The 19,859-nt window shown below is 45.7% G+C and overlaps 1 long non-coding RNA gene across 1 annotated transcript; it reads left to right on the forward strand.

Moving 5' to 3' along the window:
* Positions 1–5,724: 5,724 nt before the first annotated feature.
* On the forward strand, positions 5,725–19,017 carry LOC131487055 (uncharacterized). Its single transcript, XR_009249589.1, has 4 exons — positions 5,725–6,402; positions 10,378–10,490; positions 10,701–10,818; positions 17,975–19,017. It is a non-coding gene; the product is annotated as an uncharacterized LOC131487055 (long non-coding RNA).
* Positions 19,018–19,859: the final 842 nt, after the last annotated feature.

The following is a 19,859-nucleotide window of genomic DNA, read 5'->3' on the forward strand; positions in this document are numbered from 1 at the left end:
ACTTTTTACTGAGATGATCTCTACGACAGTATGATACAGACAACTGGAGAGAAGCATCTGGAACAGGAAAGGACCTGGAGCTCAGTTTGGAGGTGGGCAGAAGTGGGGTGAAGGGGAAATAGAGCCAAGCAATCCAGATCTTCCTGCCACATCTTGACCCCCAAATCCTCACTCACTGAGCCTTATCCCATCGAAGGACAGAGAGACCCAGCTTGCTGATCAGACTCCACACATCTCAGCAATTTCCTCTGACCAAGAGGGATATTTCAGAAACCCTATATTTGTTCCGAAATAGCCTCTAACAGGTTTGTCCTCAGTCAAAAGAGGAACCCCCCCCGTGCCTCCCTGACCCTGTTTTGAGCCCACGTGCCCAGTGCCTGCCACCTGCTGAGCTCATCTGTGACGTGCCAATGTTTGTCCCAACTTGCCTCTTTTGGGGTCAGAACTGCAGACCTGGGATACAGGTCGGGTTCTAGAGCATTGCTCTTTCTGTACAGGGGCTAGAAAGACTGAAAGAGAGAAAGGTAGAAACTCCAGGATTTCTGAGTGTTTCTGACAACCCTGAATGAAACTGCTAAAAGTTACTCCTTGCTTCCTGAGTGATCTCACCCCTTCCCTGGAGACGGACTACAAGACCTCCGCGCACAGGCGGGGGAGTGAGCAACGGCTGAGATTACTGAAGAGATTAATTTCCCCATACAGGGCAGTTTTTCCCCTTTTTGCATAGGCAGCACGTCAATAAATAATTAATGCTTGTTAATCATATAGCTATCTCTCCCGTTGTAAAAAATTAATTGGTCTTCCATCATCTATTGCACTGTCACCTGGAGGCATCTGGCCCCTGTCCACCACCTGCCCAGACACGCTCCTCTTGCTGCTTGTTGGTGTGCAGTCGCACTCAGCAGTCGTGCCCAGCCCCCGGGTTCAGGGCATGAATGGGAGCGCACAGGGCTGTGGCAGGCAGCTCTGGGAGAGCCTCGCACAAACACCGTCTCTTTCTTCCAGGGAGCTTGAGGAGTCTGCAAGCACTCCTTCTCACATCTCCTCCCTAGCTGCTGAGACTCTCGTTTTGCAAGAGAGGTTGAGCAAGATTACTGATGGGGTGAGGGAGGAGTGCCATCTCTCTCCGGGCCCCAATCTAGGGATGTCAGATGGCCTGGGATCTCTCTCTGGCCTTTGCCACTGAACCTCAGTATGCCTGAGCAGGACTGTCAGATCCACAAGAGGTGAAATGGGAAGGGCCAGGAAGGGAGGGCGTGGTTTCTCCAGCCTTAACTACTACATTTTTCCCTCTTTTAACTCATAAGTCAGTGGTAGCACCTCCTCCAGGAAGGTGTCTTAGATTAAACCAGTCTGACATCCCCACCCCAATGCCTGACTCACCCTTTCTTCTCTGTGCCCTTTCGTGATCCTAATAATAGAGTTCTGTTGATCACTAGCTGTCTCCTTTGTTTTCTGATATTAGAACTTAAGCCCCGGTAGGTAGAGCAGTAGTTATATTTGCTCTGTTACCAAATATACCAACCCTTGTATGGCTGCAAAGAGCCATATAGGAGAGGTGGGTGCATCAGCTGAAGAAAAGTTCATTGAGAGCAGACCATGAATCAGCACCTGGAATTGTCCCTCTTGGAAAGCCATTTAGCTAGCCTGTGAGGCCAGGCACAGCACTGCCACGCAGTCACTCACTGAGTCCCACCCCCTACTACTTCTGCTACTTATGAGTAATGTCATTTAAGCTTCCAGCCCCAGGATCTCTGAAAGAGATCCCATAAGGCTGTTGTAGGAATGACAGGAGATGGTGCATGTGGACCGTGTCTGCAAACTGCAAAGCGCTACGCAACGTAGAACAACGCTACGATCTGTTGTTCTCATCATCTGTGTGGCCCTGTCATCCTAGTACCCCGACCTGGAGCCTTCTTCAGAGACACCATCCTGTGCAGGTAAACACCATCCTTGGAAGCAGCATCTAACTGCCTCAAGTTTGATTCACCATCCCTCCCTCTAGTTTCCTAAGGTAGTTTGATGCTAGAATACTACTATATTGAGCTAGAATGATCCCTTGAGGTCAGCCAACTCCTCTTGTCACAGGTAGGAAAAGTGACTCCATGCTGCCTGACAGGGGGGTCCTTAATAAGAGCATTATTATTGCATACTTATCTTGTGCTAGGATCTCTGCTAAGCACTCTACATGGATGGTCTAACTTAATCCTCAACAACTCTGCGGGGTTAGTACAGTTCTTCTCCTCATGGTGTAGACAAGATAACTGAGGCGTTAATGGTCACCAACTCAAAGCACCAAAGCCAGATTCTAGGTGATTCCAGAGCTTTTGCTCTTGCCCACACTCTGTGCCTCTACACACTGTCTTCTCAAAGGCTGACTCTCCCTAGTAAAGAAACTATATGAAACATACCCTATTAGTCACAGAATTCACTGAAGAATAAAACAACTTCACGGTCACTCTCTTCTTCCTCTCCCTTCCCTCCTTTTCCAGAACAAGTCAGTCTGAAATCCATGAGTGCAACTGAACAAGACAGGCTTCCATGTCAGAGGATGGGGGGTGTGATGGCCCAGAACAGAGGTGGTCAGAGCCCAAGCGAGGTGAAGAGGGCGTCCATTTAAGGGCTACCTGGCACAGCAGTATAAGAGCCAAAACAGGTAAAGCATCGCCAGGGGACCGGCCCAGCTGGGTGCCTAAAGAGAGCATCCATGCGCCCATGGACCAGCGTGGAATGTTGGTGCCCAGGCAGAAAGTGGAGGGATTTTTATTTTTGTTTTGTTTTCATTTATGTTTATTTATTTATTTATTTATTTATTTTGAGAGAGAGCATGCTAGCGGGGGTGGGGGACAGAGAGAGACAGGGAGAGAGAGAGAGACAGAATCCCAAGCAGGCTTTGCAATGACAGTGTGGAGCTCAACATGAAGTTCCATGACAAGACCGTGAGAGCATGATCAGAGCCAAAATCAAGAGTCAGATGCTTAACGGACTGAGCCACACAGGGGCTCCAGAAAGAGGAGGGATTTTGCACAGTGGGACACCAGCCCAGGATACCATGGTATCCTGTGGTATGATGCCCTGTGGTAAAGAGGGCATCCTGTGTGAATGGCTGTGGTGGTGCTAATGGGAGATTTGTTAATGCAGAGAATTGATTAAATAAGTAGATATATTAAAGATAATGCGAACCAAGTCTTTCTCTATCAGCAAGGAGAGTTAAAGACCCAAAATGAGAAAAACAATTAGAATGAACTTTGCAGTTTGGGGTTGGAGCTGGAGTGTGAATTCATGGATTTCAATACGTAGTGGTCTTGCTTAAGGGTACTGTAACTACATGGGACAATTCTGCTTCTTTGGGGGAAATCTTGTTTGTCCTGCGGTATTGGAAGTCTAGGTTCAGGGCAAATGATCTATGTATCCCTAAAGATGCTGGACCAATGGCTAGGTCATGATCTCACGGTGAGTCAGTGAGATATGGAGCCCCACGTCAGGTTTCGAATTGGGCTCCTCACTGGTCGTGGAGCCTGCTTAAGATTCTCTGCCCCTCCCCTGTGCACATGCGCATGCTTGTGCTCTCTCACCCTCTCTCAAAAAAAAGAAAAAGAGAAAAAAGAAACCGGGAAGAAGAAGGGGAAGAAAACAATGACAACTTGACATAATTATGCTATCTCCTTCTTAATCACAGACAGTATCTTGTCTAAATTCCTTTTCCAGATACCACTGGATCTCAGTAGTTCCACTGGGAACTACCCAAATGGCAACATGGCTGCAGACTATAGCACAGACTCATGTGTTTCCAACATAGAAAAAGTGGACTGAACAATTCAAGAATTCCACATGTCCTTTAAGGGTCTGATACAATCATTCCACACCATTAGCAGGATTCAACTGTGTCTGTCACATAAAATATTTGCCCATCCCCAAGAAAGTCCCCAGCTTCCCAAGGCTACTAAGGTGTAAGGGATTGCACCACATTGGATAGAAACTTGCCAACAAGCCCCACCCAAACTTCCATCCACAGTCCCTGTCAGGAACTGCATTAAAAGTTTCAGAATATTCAAAGGTGGGATTTTGAGATGGCTTTTTAGGGGCTCACAGAGCATTCACTATACTTGAAGAAGAAGACTATGGCAAGGAAGGCAAACAGAAGTGCTTGAATAAAGGTATGAAATTAAGAATGTGAAGGTGTATCCAGGAAATAATAAATAAATAGTCCAAGATGGCCCAAGAATAGGGCACCACACAAGATTTTTCTGTGTATCTTTGAGAGCAAATACAGTGAGGAACTAAGAAGCTAAGGGCTAAACACAGGTTTGTACCTCTGAGAGATCTTGCCACCACAACACAGCATAAAAGTCACAGAGACATTTTTTTTTTAATTTTTTTAATGTTTTTTTATTTTTAAGACAGAGCATGAGTGGGGTAGGGGCAGAGAGAGAGGGAGGGAGACACAGAATCTGAAGCAGGCTCCAGGCTCTGAGCTGTCAGCACAGAGCCTGACGCGGGGCTTGAACTCACGAACTGTGAGATCATGACCTGAGCCGAAGTCGGACACTCAACCGACTGAGCCACCCAGGCGCCCCCACAGAGACATTTTTTAAGGCATTAGCATGAGGCAAAGGCTTGCGGAATTCATAATCTCCTATACCTACCTTTTGCCTCTAACTGGGACTTCGCTGGAGACAATGCCTTGACCTAAAAGAATGAATCCATAGTGGGAATACTGAGCTTCAAGTTAGGGCAGTAGAGGTAAGGATTACAAGACAGGTGAGCCTGTTAACATCCCTCAAGTGCCAGCACATTCTACCTGCATTTGGCAATCACACTGAGCATGGGGTCAGGACATCTGAGTTCCAGACCTGGCTCTGCCACTTGTTTGCAGTGTGGCTTTGGACAGACCTCTTAATTTCTGTGAATCTTGAATTCCTTGCCCATAAATTGCAGCTAGAGTATATGTCCTGCTTATTTCACAAGATTTCTGTAGATGAAGCAATGCACAAAGTGCTTTGTCAACTATTAAGCATCAGTGAAAAGTAATGTGCTATTATTATGACCCTAGGTAGTCACAGTCCTCCTCTGTTTTGGGCCTCTTGCCCTTTGCAGGCTGACCACCTCTCCTTCTTTCCATGGGACACACCCTGAGTCAGGGGTGGTCTCTCTCCACTGAAATGCCTGCTCAGCACCCCATCTCTTAGAGTCAACCATGAAGGGGCCCCCAACCAAGAACACTTGAGTCCCACCCACCTTAGGCCACCACACATTCTAGGGGAAACACCTTGGTCTTGTTTGGCCCCAAACTCACAGAGCCAACCAAACTATGACAGGAATAAAGTCCTACTTGGTGTATTTGGGTTTTGCTATTCTTCTGTAGTGGTTGATGCCATAGCTATGGCTGTGCCATTGTTTATCCAGACTATTAAGGCTCTATTTTCCATAAGACGTTTTTCTTATATTCCATCCAGAACTGACTTGTTCAGAGCTCAGGACTGCTAAACACAGCAGAGCCAAGCCAAGGACCTCCCAGCATTTACCGAAGGAAAACCCATATTAAGGGAGAACCTTAACATACGTAGGTGCTGAAAGAAAACAAAGTCAGTTCTCACCCATCTCCCTACTCAGACCCCCATGACCAAGTGTCTCTCTTTCTCCCAAAGAGGAGATCATAGATTATGAAATGCCTTCATGGAAAAAACAGCCGCAGGGCACCAGCGTAATGGGATTGTATCCAAAATCATTATGTCATGAAAAGTTGCTTTTCCCAAGTACGCACAGGCTGTTTTCCAGCGTTCATCCCAAATCACTTTTTATGGGGAGATGGGGCTGAGGAGGCGGTTTATAGCCAGAGAGATGCACAATCTCCCAGTTCATCCCTTTTGGCTCTGGATCCTCTCATGTTACAAAGGGTTAGTCCCCAGCCCCAAGGCACTATGCTCTCCTCCTGGCCGTGTCTCCCGTCATCCCTCTTTACGTATTTAGAGCCACTCTTGATAAGAGATTTGCTGAACTGGCATTTGCATTTGTCCTACTTCACAAAGCCTTGACTAGAGCAAGCCCTCTAAAGCTGGGGCGGGGGAGGAGGGTGGTGAAAACAATGTTATCTCTGTACAGGACATGCAGTAGTCTGGGTACCCCAGGAAAGGGAGACGATGGTGTGATGTAACGTCACGGACACTAGTCCGGGAGTTCCAGTTCCAGCTCTGTCATGAAACAACAGCTCACCTACGGGATCTGGAGGTAGCACCGAAACGATCTGCCAAGTTCTATATAGTGAAAAACTTCAGTGAGTCCCCGAAAGGACTGGGTCTTGCCACTGTCAGCCTGATCATGCTGAACAGAACACACTTGAGCGTGATGGAACCCTGACCGCTTTTCAGGAGCCAGCATTTCATTTCTGTTCACAGAAGAGAGGTAAGGACTGTGATGGAAGGAGGGGTAGGTGGAGGGAGAGGCAGGTGCAGAGGACCGGAGATAGTCATTTTCTTCAGATGCCTGGGGAGATAACTGGTCCACCCAGTTTAGGGGCCAGTTCAAATGGCCTGGAGCTAACTATATGAAAATCAAGGGAAGGGGTGGAATCTTAGGAATGAGGCCACTGCCTACTCACCTGTAACAGAGAAGATCATAGTAGCAATGGGTCCTGAGACAGCTGTGTGAGTAAAGGGTAGCCTGAGTACAGGGAACAAAGCTGAGTAACTATGAGAGCAAGAAGAGTTGCCTCTTGGGGCACCTGGGTGGCTCAATTGCTTACGAATTTGACTCTTGATTTCATCTCAGGTCATGATCTCACAGTGGTGAGATGGAGCCACGTATCGGGCTCTGTGCTGGGCATGGAACCTGCTTGGGATGCTCTCTGCCCCTCCCCCGCTTGCATTCTCGCACTCTCTCTCACTCTCTCTCTCAAAAAAAAAAAAAAGAAAGAAAAAAGAAAAGAGCTATCTCTTTACTGCCTCACCCACATGAAGATTGCCAGGTTCCAACAAATTCTGGATTTTTGTATTTGATGGTAGGTTAATTTTCATAATCCTGAAGAAATGTATAAACGTGAAACAGATGTCCAGATTTTGTACAGCTTTAAGAAGCAAGGATCTGATTGCTCAGTATCTACCTGTGTAGACTATAGCTTTAATAACCTTCTAACCCATGGCCAAATCCTTCTGGGGATCGCGTCTATGGCAATGGGGAATTCCCAAAATTAACTCAATCCATTCTCCACACAAGATATTAATATGAATGCCATGTTGATATGATCGAGATAGCATTAATAAGTTTCCTGGTTTCAACACTCCAGCAAGAGTAGGGGAAGTCCCAGGCATAGAACAAAGTTCAGTTGCTTTACTTCCCACTTTCATATTGTTCTTCAAATAGTCCTTGTCCTCTACACCTAGAGAACCCAGGCTTGCCCCCAGTGGGGGACCCTCGGAGAACCCTTCATACGGAACAGAAGGATCGGGCCCCTCAAGGGGGCTGGAGATCATGCAACACTAGAGCCAGGGGGCAACTGAGTCAAACAATGGTCAGTTCAGTTCCAAGAGTAGCACTAACATTTTGGTATGTATTTCCCACCAACAAGGACATTTTCCTACACAATAACAATGCAATGTAAACATCAGGAAATTAATCATTTACCTTACTATCATCAAATCCCCACACCCATCCAAGTTTTGCCAATTGTCCCAGTAATATCCAGGACAGCACGTAGCTTTAGTCATCCTGTCTCTTTTCTCCTCTTTAATCCGAGACATTTCCCTGGCTGTCCCTGACTTTCGTGGCCAGGGCACCTATGAAGATTATATGACAGTTATTTTGTAGACCGTCCCTCCATTTGGATATGTCTAACGTTTCCTCATGATGAGATTCAGGTGATGCATTTTTTTGGCAAAAATGCCCCAGAAGTGATATTAAGTTCTGCTTACATTCTACTAGTGGGTACATGATTACACTTTGCCTTATTACAGCTGATGCTAAGTCTACTTGGTTAAAGCGGTATCTGCCAGGCTTCTGCACTATTAAGTTGTTCCTTTTCTCTTTGCAGGTAGGAGACTATTTGAGACTATAAAAATACTCCAATCCACATCAAACTTTCACCCACTAGTTCTAACATTCATTGATGTTTCTTGGATGAATTCACTTCCACAATGGGTGCCAAATGGTGACATTCCAATTTCATCTTTCCTTCTAAGTGTATTAGCTGGCATTCCACTGCAAGGAGAGGCTTTCTCTTCTCTTCATCTGCTTATTCCCTTTAATAAGCAAATAAGGAGTCCCTACAGACTCCTGGATTCAACTTTATTCAATGGGATATAATTGGTTACTAACATTATTCATTTTCATGTTCAAATTATACCAGATTTGGTCATGGGGAACCCCATGGCCCCTGGCTTCTGGGTCCTCTCTACCTGTGTCCATTGCTGTATGAGCACTTCCTTACTTTCTAGCGCAAGGAGATATTCCAGGATCATTATGTCCTTTCTCTGCCACATGCATGAAATCTTTCATTTCCCCAAGGAGCCCTGGCTCATTTTCGTGGAGAATGGAATTTAGAGACTAAGATCTGAGCTCTCAGTGTGCTTACTGCTATTAGGGTGTCACTGTTCTCAGGACCTCTCAGTGTTGAGAATGTGTGCCTGCACGCACGTGCACACACCACACACCACACAACACACAACACACACCTTTAATCTGTTGTGGCAGGAAGATCAACAGCTGCGTATGGGTGGTCAGCAGGGATGGGAAAGAGGAACTATAAAGGGGCATGAGGAAACATCTGGGGTGATGGATATATTCACATGTCCGATTTCAGCAAAATGTACATTTTAAATATGGGCCCTTAATTATATGTAAATTATACTTTAATAAACCTATTAAAATGTTGACATCCCCAGATTCACCATACGAGGTAAGCGGTATTCTATGGATATCTAACACCAGGGCTTCTGAAGTATCACTTAAAAAACAGTAATGAGTAGAATTTTAAATCAAGAAATTCCTCCTAGGTTCAACAAATATAAAGTATAAGTGATTTTTATACCTCTCTAAAAATGTTTACTAAATTAATATGGAATGTGAACTTTGTTTCTTTGGAATTTTTGTACTGTTTACTACGTGGAAATCTATTCTGAGTACAAATTTTTATTCTAAATATAGGTGAATACTCTGGTTTCTCTTCAGATCGTACAAATCTTTCGCTTTTTACTAAATATAAGTGAATTCTCTAAAACAATGATAATGAGCAAAATCAATAGTAACTATGTAAGAAAAATCATTTGCATGCATGAAAAACATTTAGTAATTTCTCTTTTAAGCTCTGTGACAAAAAAAAATATGCACTTCGAAATATACTCAAAAAATCCTGAGGCTCCTGGCTGGCTGAGTCAGCAGAGCATGTGACTCTTGATCTCAGGGTTGTAAGTTCAAGCCCTATATTAAGTGTACAGATTACTTAAAAATAAAATATTTTGGGGAGTCTGGGTGGCTGAGTCGGTTCAGCATCCAACTCTTGATTTCAGCTCAGGCCATGATCTCACAGTTCATGAGATCAAGTCCCGTGTCAGGCTCTGTGCTGACAGTGCAAAGCCTGCTTGGGATTCTCTCTCTCCCACTCTCTCTGCCCTTCGTCTGCTCAGGCTCTCTCTCTCTCTCTCTCTCTCTCTCTCAAAATAAACATTTAAAATAAATTTTAAAAAATAAAATCTTTTATAAAAAAGTCTTATATACCCTTTGACCCAATAATTCCACATCTAGTAATTTATCCTAGGAAAGAAATTAGAGACACACCGAAAGATATATGGATAAGTATATTCATCACAATATTATTTATAATATGAAGAATTGTAATCAGTCTAAATGCTTGATAAACTATGGTGCAACAATACAGTAAAACTGAAGTGAATGTTAAACTGCTAAAAATATTTAATGGCATGGAGAAATGTCTGTTATATATTTTAAGTGAAAAACAATGTGAATATAATATCATTTTTCTGGAGGGGGGAAGAAACAAAACATATTTGCATATACATATGTGTGTATGTTTAATTTATGTGTGTATTTTTTGCATATGTAAATATACCAAAATGTTGATGGTTGTTACTTCTGACTGGTAAGGGTGTGAATATTTTTCTTGGTAGTTTCCTGTATTTTCTAACTTTTATCCAATTATAGGTATGTATGTATGTATCTGTAGGAACCCACCATCCCTTACTTATAACTCAGATATCCAAAAAAAAGCTTTCAAGATGAAAAGTTTTAATAAAGTGAGTGCCAACTCATTTTGCAACAAAAACCTGGCCTGAATTGACAAGAAACTTTACGTAGTTTATAAATATTCGTCTTTACCTAGTCTATATTTATCCCATATTGTGTGAACATGCTTATATTTCACTGCAGAAAGGATACTGCCCAAACTCCTGGAGGTGCCACATAGTATTTGTACAATTATTATTGTAACATTCAAAAATATCTGAACCCCGAAGAATCTGTCCCCAAGGATTTCAGATAAGGTATTATGGAAAATATTTTGTGATTAGGGGAAGAAGGAAGGAAGGAAGGAAGGAAGGAAGGAAGGAGGGAGGGAGGGAGGGAGGGAGAGGGGGAAGGAGCGAATCATTTATTATCTGGGTGGAATAAATAAAAGTCCTAGAAGGGGTGTCCAGGGCAAATTACATGCAATAAGAAGTTAAAACGTAATTTTGCTGTTGTTTCTCCCAAAGCTCTTCAGCCAAAGGCCACAGGAACGCACAGGTTGGGCTGGATACCTGTCACAGGGGGGAAGAACGTACATGTGAGGGAACCATGGAGTGTCTCAGTAAGAGGACGTCAGAGCTTGCTGTAAGATTTAGCCTTTTATTCTGTGATTGGCAAGAGGGCTGAAGGGAGGAGGGGTTCATGCTAGAGTGGGTGCTTTCAGAAAGTAGGTGCAGTTGTATGACCAGGTATCTCAGTAAATCTTATCTAGCGGAGGGGAGGCCGGGATGAGGATAGAGCTGTCATTGGTAAAGTAGCAGTCATTTCCTGCAGCCAAGAGAGGGTGTGTTTGGTATTTGCATGAAATGCAGTGACTTGTTTTTGTCTGTGCTCAGACACGGTTGTAAAGCCACCTCGCTCTGCCTCGTTTTATCATGGCCTCAGAGCACTCTGAGATTGGTACTTATGTCCAGTGGGAGAATAACGTGGCCCAGCCTTGAGTGCCAGGCCAGCTCCTGAATGTCAGGGGCTGTGCTTTTTTTTTTTTTCTTTCTCATCTCAATGTCAGCTGAGGCCCAGAGCTGTGGAAAAAAGGGTTTCAGGGGCCCCACATTCTAAAGAGGGAGTGACTGGGGTGACTGGGTGGCTCAGTCGGGCAAGCATCCGACTTTGGCTCAGGTCATGATCTCCTGGTTTGTGAGCTCGAGCCCCACGTTGGGCTCTGTGCTGACAGCTCAGAGCCTGGAACCTGCTTCGGATTCTGTGTCTCCCTCTCTCTCTGCCCCTCCCCCACTTACACTATGTCTCTCTCATTCTCTCAAAAATAAATAAACATTTAAAAAATTTTAAGAAAAATAAAGAGGGGATGACATCAGTATAGAACTTGATAAACAGGACACAAATACCAATCCAGTAACCCTGGGCCCATCACCCACTTGAGTCTTGAAGATCAATAGGCATAGATTGGAGCCAGGAGTTTGTTGGAAAGAATATCACTCATGGAGGCAGGAGGGATTTCCCCTCACCCTTAGCCACAAACCACAAAAGTGTTCAAAGGTGAGAACCTCAGGAATCTCTAAAGGTGAGAGGCCAGCCAGATCCCAACTGCAGAGAAGGGGAAGAAGGGAGACTGGGAGAGAGCCGTGTGAGCCCGAGGACCACCTTGAGTCACAAGGACCACCTCCAGGGCAGAGGAACCCCAACAGGCACTGTCTGCTGAGGAGGGGGCCACTGGGAGCCAGGGGGTGAGAACACAGAGTGGGGGGCGCCTAGGTGGCTCGGTCGGTTGAGCGTCAGACGTCAGCTCAGGTCATGATCTCAAGGTTCATGGGTTTGAGTCCCGGATCAGGCTTGCTGCTGTCAGCACAGAGCCTGCTTCAGATCCTCTGTCCCCTTCTCTCTCTCTGACCCTCCTGCCTCATGCTCTCTCAAAAATAAATAAATGTTTAAAAAAGGGGGGGGGGTGCCTGGGTGGCTCAGTCAGTTAAGCATCTGACTTCGGCTCAGGTCATGATCTCATCATTTGTGGGTTCGAGCCCCGCATCAGGCTCTGTGCTGACAGCTCGGAGCCTGAAGTCTGCTTCGGATTCTGTGTCTCCCTCTCTCTTGCCCCTCCCCTGCTCACACTGTCTCTCTCCGTCTCTCAAAAATAAATAAATGTAAAAAATAAAAAAAAAAGATACAGGTGGGCTGACCGGACCCAAGACCCCAGCACAGAGACCTCCAGGGAGCCATAGAAACCCCTCCACCGTGAGCCAGGATGAGTTCAGCTACCATCCCAGAGGCCACCAAAACCAGATTATATCCTGCTTCCCTTCCTCCATCTCCAGAGAAGTCAACAGCAGACTTGTGACTGGGGAAGGAAGAGGGGAAGGGAAAAGAAGTAAAATAGTGAGGAAGCCACCCATGCCCTTCCCCTCACCCATCTCCCAGCCTGAGACAGGTGCACCCGGGGGCAGGGACAAGCTCTGGGTCAGGCCAGAGAGTCAAACTTGAATTACTCAATGGACTGGACTCTGTGATAGCTCCAAAACAAGATTTTTTAATATTTGAGAAGGACCAGAAAAGCTACAGGATCAACCAACGACATCTGTAAGGAGAGGAAATAGAGATTCAGACAAAAGCAATGGTGTAAAAGAGTAAAGTTGCTTTCTGCTTGTGCCCAACATGTGTGGTTTGTTCAGTAAGTCATTAACAGTTATGTGGCCACATTTTTTAAAATTAATAGCCTTTTGGGGGACAGTTTTAGGTGTGCAGAAAAAAAAATTGAGCAGAAAATGCAGAGAATTCTCATACCCTTCCTCTCACCCTGCCCCACCCAACCACCCACAATTTCCCCCATTATTAATATCTTGCATTTGTGTGATGAGCCTGCAATAGCGTGAGGCCAATAAACCAAGATTGATACATTATTACTGACTAAAATCCACAGTTTACATTAGGGCTGATTCTTTATGTTGTACATTCTATGGGCTTTGGCAAGTATATATCCCAAATTCTGCATTCTACAGTTTGTCTATCCATTTACCTATTGAAAGACATCTCGGTCAATTGCAACTTTCAGCAGTTACGAATACAGCTTCTATAAACACTGGTGTGCGGGTTTTTGTGTGGATCTAGGTTTTCAACACATTTGGGTAAATAACTAGTAACCCCATTTGTCAAAGACTTTGTCGAGCTTTGTAAGAAACTGCCAAACTGTCTTCCAAACTGGCTGGGCCATTCTGCATTCCCACCAGCAGCAAATGGGAACTCCTTTCACTCCACACCCTCACCAGTATTTAGTCTAAACCGTGGTTTTGACTTTAGCCATTCCCATAGGTGTTTTGCTAGTAGATTTTTTTATTTTATTTTAGCCATTATCATTGTTTTGCTAGTAATTTTTTTCTTTTTTTTAACTGTATTTATTTATTTACTTATTTATTTTGAGAGAGACAGAGAGCAAGAGCTGGGGAAGGGCAGAGAAAAGGAGACAAGGAATCCCAAGCAGGCTCCATGCTGTCAGCATGGAGCCCAACGTGGGGCTCAGACTCACAAACCGTGAGATCATGACCTGAGCTGAAATCAAGAGTTGGACGCTCAACCAACTGAGCCACCCATGTGCCCCTTTTGCTAGTAAATTTTTAAACCAGCTTTCCAGCAAAGGGGAAACTCCGAAGGTCTCCCAGTTTTCTTGATGGAAATGCTCCCACCACAGCCAATGCAAACAACCAAAGTGATGTCACTGAACACAGAGTACAGGAGTGGGTGCATGTACAAATGCTCAGTACAGAGAGTGGGCTTAACCATTCTTCACGAATCTTTCTGTCATCTTCTTTGACTGGATGGCCACTATTCAATCGTGAATTTGATGTCCTAGTGCTCAGAGAGGGGAAATCATGTAAGCAGCTTCCTGTACAGAATGCAGGATAGCAAGTGGGCATTTGGCCATCACTAAGTCATTCTTATCAATGTCTGGTGCTAGAGAAGGTCTTCCAACCTCTATAAAATTTTGCCCCAAGTTATCTACAAAGGTTTATGCTACCAAGACTCTGTCACCCTATACCTTCCCTCTGTTGAGCTATTTGGGGGAAACTCTTTCTTCTCTTTTCTCCCTCACCTTTCCTCATTTGTCCTGCCCTTGTTGAAGAATTTAGTTGGTGACCATTTGATGGAATAGTTTAGATGAATACTGATCTAGAAGCCATGAGAAGACCCCTGACCCCTTGCCCCAGCCTCCTATTCTGACCCCCCCCCCACACACACACACACACACTCCTCTCAGCTCCCCTTATAACTATTTTGGGATCATCCATTTTATCTCCATGGCCAATGAGGTTTCCACGGCTTCTAGGAGGACATCTGATAGAGGTGTTAAGCTTTCTGAAATAAGAAGACAATTGTATGTACACAGGATTATTTTTTAAAACCTCCATGAGGGTTCAGTTATGTAACTGATTCCTCTCTTCCTCAAGCATTCTTTCTTAGTCATCAATAATTGGAGTTGGTAATGATCGTTCAATGATTTAGTGTTCAGCAATTATTTGATTAAGGCTAAATTTAGCCTTTATGTGTGAGATGATGCTTTGAAGTGTGACCAAGGCTCTGCAAGAATGAAGCAGGTGCAGACATGAAGTCAAAGCAGGAGTGTGGGAGCCAGACTCCTGGGTGACAGTAATCCTAATCCCCTTGCATAGAGGGAAATTTTAGTGCAATTAACAGACAGGAGTAATAGGGGTGATCATCCCAGATAAGTGAAGTAATTTGTCTAAAAGGAAAATGGCGGGGCACCTGGGTGGCTCTGTTGGGTAAGCATCTGACTTTGGCTCAGGTCATGATTTTACAGTATGTGAGTTGGAGCCATGCTTCAGGTGAGCTGGAGCCCTGCTTTGGGTGAGCCCCACTTCTCTCTCTCTCTCTCTCTCTCTCTCTGCCCCTTGTGGGGTGCTGTCTCTCTTCTATACCCCTCTCTCACTTGTGCTCTCTCTCAAAAAATTAATTAATTAATTAATTAATTAACTAAAAAATAAAAGGAAAATGGCTCCCCATGGACCTGAAGTTCCCTGCTGGCATCCTCTGCCCCTTCTAAGTGCCCTGCATTGAGCCCAGCTCTCATCTTGGGCAGATTGTGCAACCCCTGGAGATTAATTTCCTCATCTGTTAACTGAGACCACAAGCCTTTCGTGATGGGCAGGTGGTCTGGCTCAGAGGGCACAGCCATGGTTGAAAGCAGGCAACAGGGAATTTAAGACTGGTTTTGTCACCATCGGTGCTATGTGACCTTGACTGAGCAAAGCATTTAATTTGAACCTGTTTCTCTCTCTCTCTGCTAAATAAGGGCAGTGATGATGATGATGGGCTAGTAAGTTACAAGATGCCCACTGTAACTCCTAGCCCATAAATGATCTGTTAAATCTGATCTGAACCCCAATTTCTTGGCCTACAAGGGTGCACAGCCCTTTCCACAATTTCTGTGAATTCCTGTGCCTCCCTTTTCAAGATTCTCCTGCCTCCAGGTGTCTGTTGGTGCCTGTTACCTCTGTCGTGCCCCCACATCATACCAGATGTGAGCCCAGCCCCCGACTGCCATGAAAAATATACTTGTATACAAGCACCTCATGGATTCAGAGAAATTCAATATGGAGCAGCTGGCCAAGGAGTGGGGGGTCACTCCATACTCCTTCTCCTGTACCTCCCTAGCATAATATACAAACCGTCCCCATGCCTGTGCAGCATCCAAGTCCCCCTAAATTTCAGCTTCTATTCCAAAGTACAGATCAAAGTATTTCCCCAATAAACTAGTTTTCTCCTTCTAAGGGAAATGCTGGTCAATAAACTTTTCCCCATTGGATACAGTTATAATTACTTGCACAGATTCACTCTGTTTATAGGGCACTTTAAAGGCCATTTCATTCAAGCCTCACAACAACCCTGAGAAAGTACGATTTTACACATGGGGAAACTGAGGCTCAGAGACGTTAAATGACCACCAACATTGCACACCTGGGAAAGGTTGGGCCTGAATTCAACACCAAGCTGATTCCAAAGCCTGTGCTTTTCCTTCTATCACCTGGTCTTGATTTCGGATGCCAAGGATCCCCTCAGGACTCACCAAAGTGATCACCTGCTCCCGGGAAGACATTGGCAAGCCATCCTCTCCCTGCCAAGAGGACAGGAAACCCTACCTCTATACGCGCCCCCCCCCCCACCTCCCTGGTGGAAAGCCTTGTTGTCTCACCACCAAGGAAGCAGCAACAATCTTCAAGAGGCCTTTCCCAGGAGCAGAAGGAAACACGCTGCTGAACAGAGGACACAGGTCAGGAGGGAGACATCTTCTCTGGCTTTTCTCCTTCCTGTATTTGTTCTTCCATGTCCCTAATCAAGCCCCTCACTCCCTCCTCCCTCAACCCCAACGATTCCCAACCAGGACATCCATGCCCTGCCAGCAAGGTGAAACTCGTGGTTTGGGACACAGGGAGAAAGCAAGAGGCAGACAGGGGCCAGGAGTCCAGGCAAGCACAAGAGGAAGGTGTGGGATCAAGTCCGAGTCAGGCTCTGGAGGTGCAACCCAGGCCAAGACAAGTGACGCGATGGGAGCAGAGTACCATAAGTACATGTTATATGTAAAACCATTTTAAGGATTGACAACTAATTCTCAGGTAACAAGGATAAAGAGGAGAGAAGCAGGAACCTATCTTAGCAAAATATACCTCAGAAATCTGTTCGGTTTTGGAGAGCAACGTGCCTCAGACCGGAATTTCACTCTCTGACCAAGTTGGGCTCAGGCTGGCAATAAAATGCAGTTATAACCTCCTGAGCACACTCCCCACCAGCTGACCGTGGCGGGAGGTGGTGGAGAAATGTGCTGGGCGGTCTGGGTAAATCAGCCTTGGATTAAAGATTGGCTATGGATAATATAGAAAAGAAATACCAGCAAGAAGTCCACAGTTGACAGTGCTACCTAAAACATGGAGGCGGCGAGGGGGTGGGCAGGGCTCAAGGCGGAGGCCACTCCCCTGTACAAAAATGAAGAGCCTTTTTAGATCATCAGGTAAATTATTCTACCCTTACATTTACACAGCACTTTACAGTTTAGCCAACAGTTCCAAGGACATCGTTTTATTTAGGAGACTAAGTAGTCTAGACTCTCGAGTTAAGGTGCTTTGTTTGAACACCAGCCACACCACATGCTCTTATGTGACTTAATGAAAATTATTTTCTTCCCTACGTCCTGGGTTCCCCGTTCATGCAATGGAGACACTTTTTTTTATTATTTTTTTTTTTTTTGAGAGAGAGAAACAGAGTGAGAGTGGGAGAGGGGCAGAGAGAGAGAGAGAGGAAGACAGAATCCAAAGCAGGCTCCAGGCTCTGAGCTGTCAGCACAGACCCTAACCCGGAGCTCGAATCCAGGAACCGTGAGATCATGACCTGAGCCGAAGTCTGACGCTTAACTGACTGAGCCACCCAGGGCCCCACAATGGAGATACTTAAGGATTCTCATCTCACGGGGTTCTTATGGGGACTCAAAGAGACACCCATTCATTCATTCAGCAGAGTTCCTAGCAACTCCTCAATGCCAAACACCGCTCTAAGCACAGGGAGCAAATTATGTCAGAAGATTTCTCTCTAGAGTGTTCTCTCCAGTGGGGAAGACCGAAAATTGCCGTAACGAATGAATGTGCTGTCATATAAATCAGGGGAAGGCGAGCTAGGAACACAGTTGAGCCGGCTGAGTGGGATCACAGGGCCTGGCACCTCAGAAGCGCTCCGTCTCTCAGCGACACGAAGCAGTAGACAGGCTTCCAAACTACATTTTTTACAGGTGAGCCCCTGAGACTCAGAGAGGTTGATGACCTGCCCAGGACCACACAGCTCACAAAGGCCAAGCCAGGACTCAGAGTCTGCCTTCTGACTCCTATTCCCAGGCTCGCTCCCTGCCTCTTCTGCTGCTCCATGAGGAGGAGAGAAGGCCAGGGGTGGTGAGGCTTGGAGGGGACCCACTGGCAGAGAAGCTGCTGTCACTGCAGCTCTGACCCCTCCCTCCACACCCAATGAGCCTCCAGAACTTGCCCAGCAGGACACTCCGGGGCCGCTGACAGCAGGGGCCAGCCTAGGCCTAGCGCCTGTTAGGAGGCCTGTTCCCGAAGGAGACTCCTAGAGAAGGGTTCCCACGGTGTGGAGCCTGTCAGGGTGCCAAGGGGAAATACACCAGCTTGTTTTATCGACTTTCCAAGCAGTTGAGGCCTCCAGACCTGTGGTTAGAAGACAATGAACAGAAGGCAGCAAAGAGGCTGAACTGGCAGCCTGCATCAGTGGGGTCGGGCAGCTCCCCCAGGCATCGTCTTCTCTGGGGCCTGGGCAGCCACGGTACATGATGTCTGCCTCCTGCGGTCTCCTGGAGTCATGGGCAGGGCTCCAACGGCCAGCCCTGCCCAGCAGCCTGTCTGCAAACAGGCAGGGAGCACACTTGGTGCAGAAGGGACCCATCTGGGCTAGAGCTCCAACAAGCCTCAAAGCCATCCGTTGTCAGGCCAGACCACAGCTGTGTGGGGCTGTGCCTCATGCACAGACTTGCAGCCCTGTGTCTCCACAGCTGGGGCCATCTGACTCTCACTCACAGGCCAAGCCCCACCTGCCCGGAGGATTAATCTAAACACACAGGGAGGAAGCACTGTTACCCTCGGCAGCGGGCCCCATTGGTACCAGCCAGGGACGTGACACCTTGCTCCTGCTTGTGACTGGCTCTATTTTTCTCTGTGCCTTCATAACTTGCTGACCCTTCTAGGAAACCCTGATTCAATTAGTCTTGCTCTTTCCAGACCCCTCTTCCATTCATTTGAGTGTCACTAGTCAAAGTGACTAGATTCCAAGATACATGTTACAGTCTGGGTTTCCTAGCTCTGAGAACAGTACGAAGGTGGTGTTACAAATTCAGTTTTATAAATATCTTTTTTTAGCTTTATTACAAAAATCCAAACAAAAAAATTGTGTGCACAATTAAAATTAATAGTTCCCAAAAGGGTGAACGAGATACCGCCTCACACTTGTCAGAATGGCTAAAATGAACAACTCAGGCACCAACAGATGCTGGCGAGGATGCAGAGGAAGAGGAACCCTCTGGCACTGCTGGTGGGAATGCAAGCTGGTGCAGCCACTCTGGAAAACTGCATGGAGGTTACTCAAAAAATTGAAGATAGAGCTATCCTACAACCCCAGCAATGACACTAGTAGGTATTTATCCAAAGGATACAAAATTGATGATTTGAAGGGGCACATGCACCCCAATGTTTATAGCAGCACTATCAAAAATAGTCAAATTATGGAAAGAGCCCAAATGTCTATTGACTGATGAATGGATTAAGATGAGGTGTGTGTATATATATAATGTATATATATAACAGAATATCACTCAGCGATCGAAAAGAATGGAATCTTGCCATTTGCAACAACGTGGATGGAACTAGAATGTATTATGCTAAGCAAAATAAGTTAGAGAAAGACAAATATTATATGATTTTACTCATATGTGTAATTTAAGAAACAAAACAGATGAACATAGGGGAAGGGAAGGAAAAATAAGATAAAAACAGAGAGAGGGAGGCAAACCATGAAAGGCTCTGAATACAGAGACCAAACTGAGGGTTGATGGAGGGGTATTGGGTGGGGGATGGGCTAAATAGGTGGTGGGGATTAAGAAGGACACTTGT

This window comes from Neofelis nebulosa, chromosome 10, assembly GCF_028018385.1.
Source record: "Neofelis nebulosa isolate mNeoNeb1 chromosome 10, mNeoNeb1.pri, whole genome shotgun sequence".
NCBI lineage: Eukaryota > Metazoa > Chordata > Mammalia > Carnivora > Felidae > Neofelis > Neofelis nebulosa.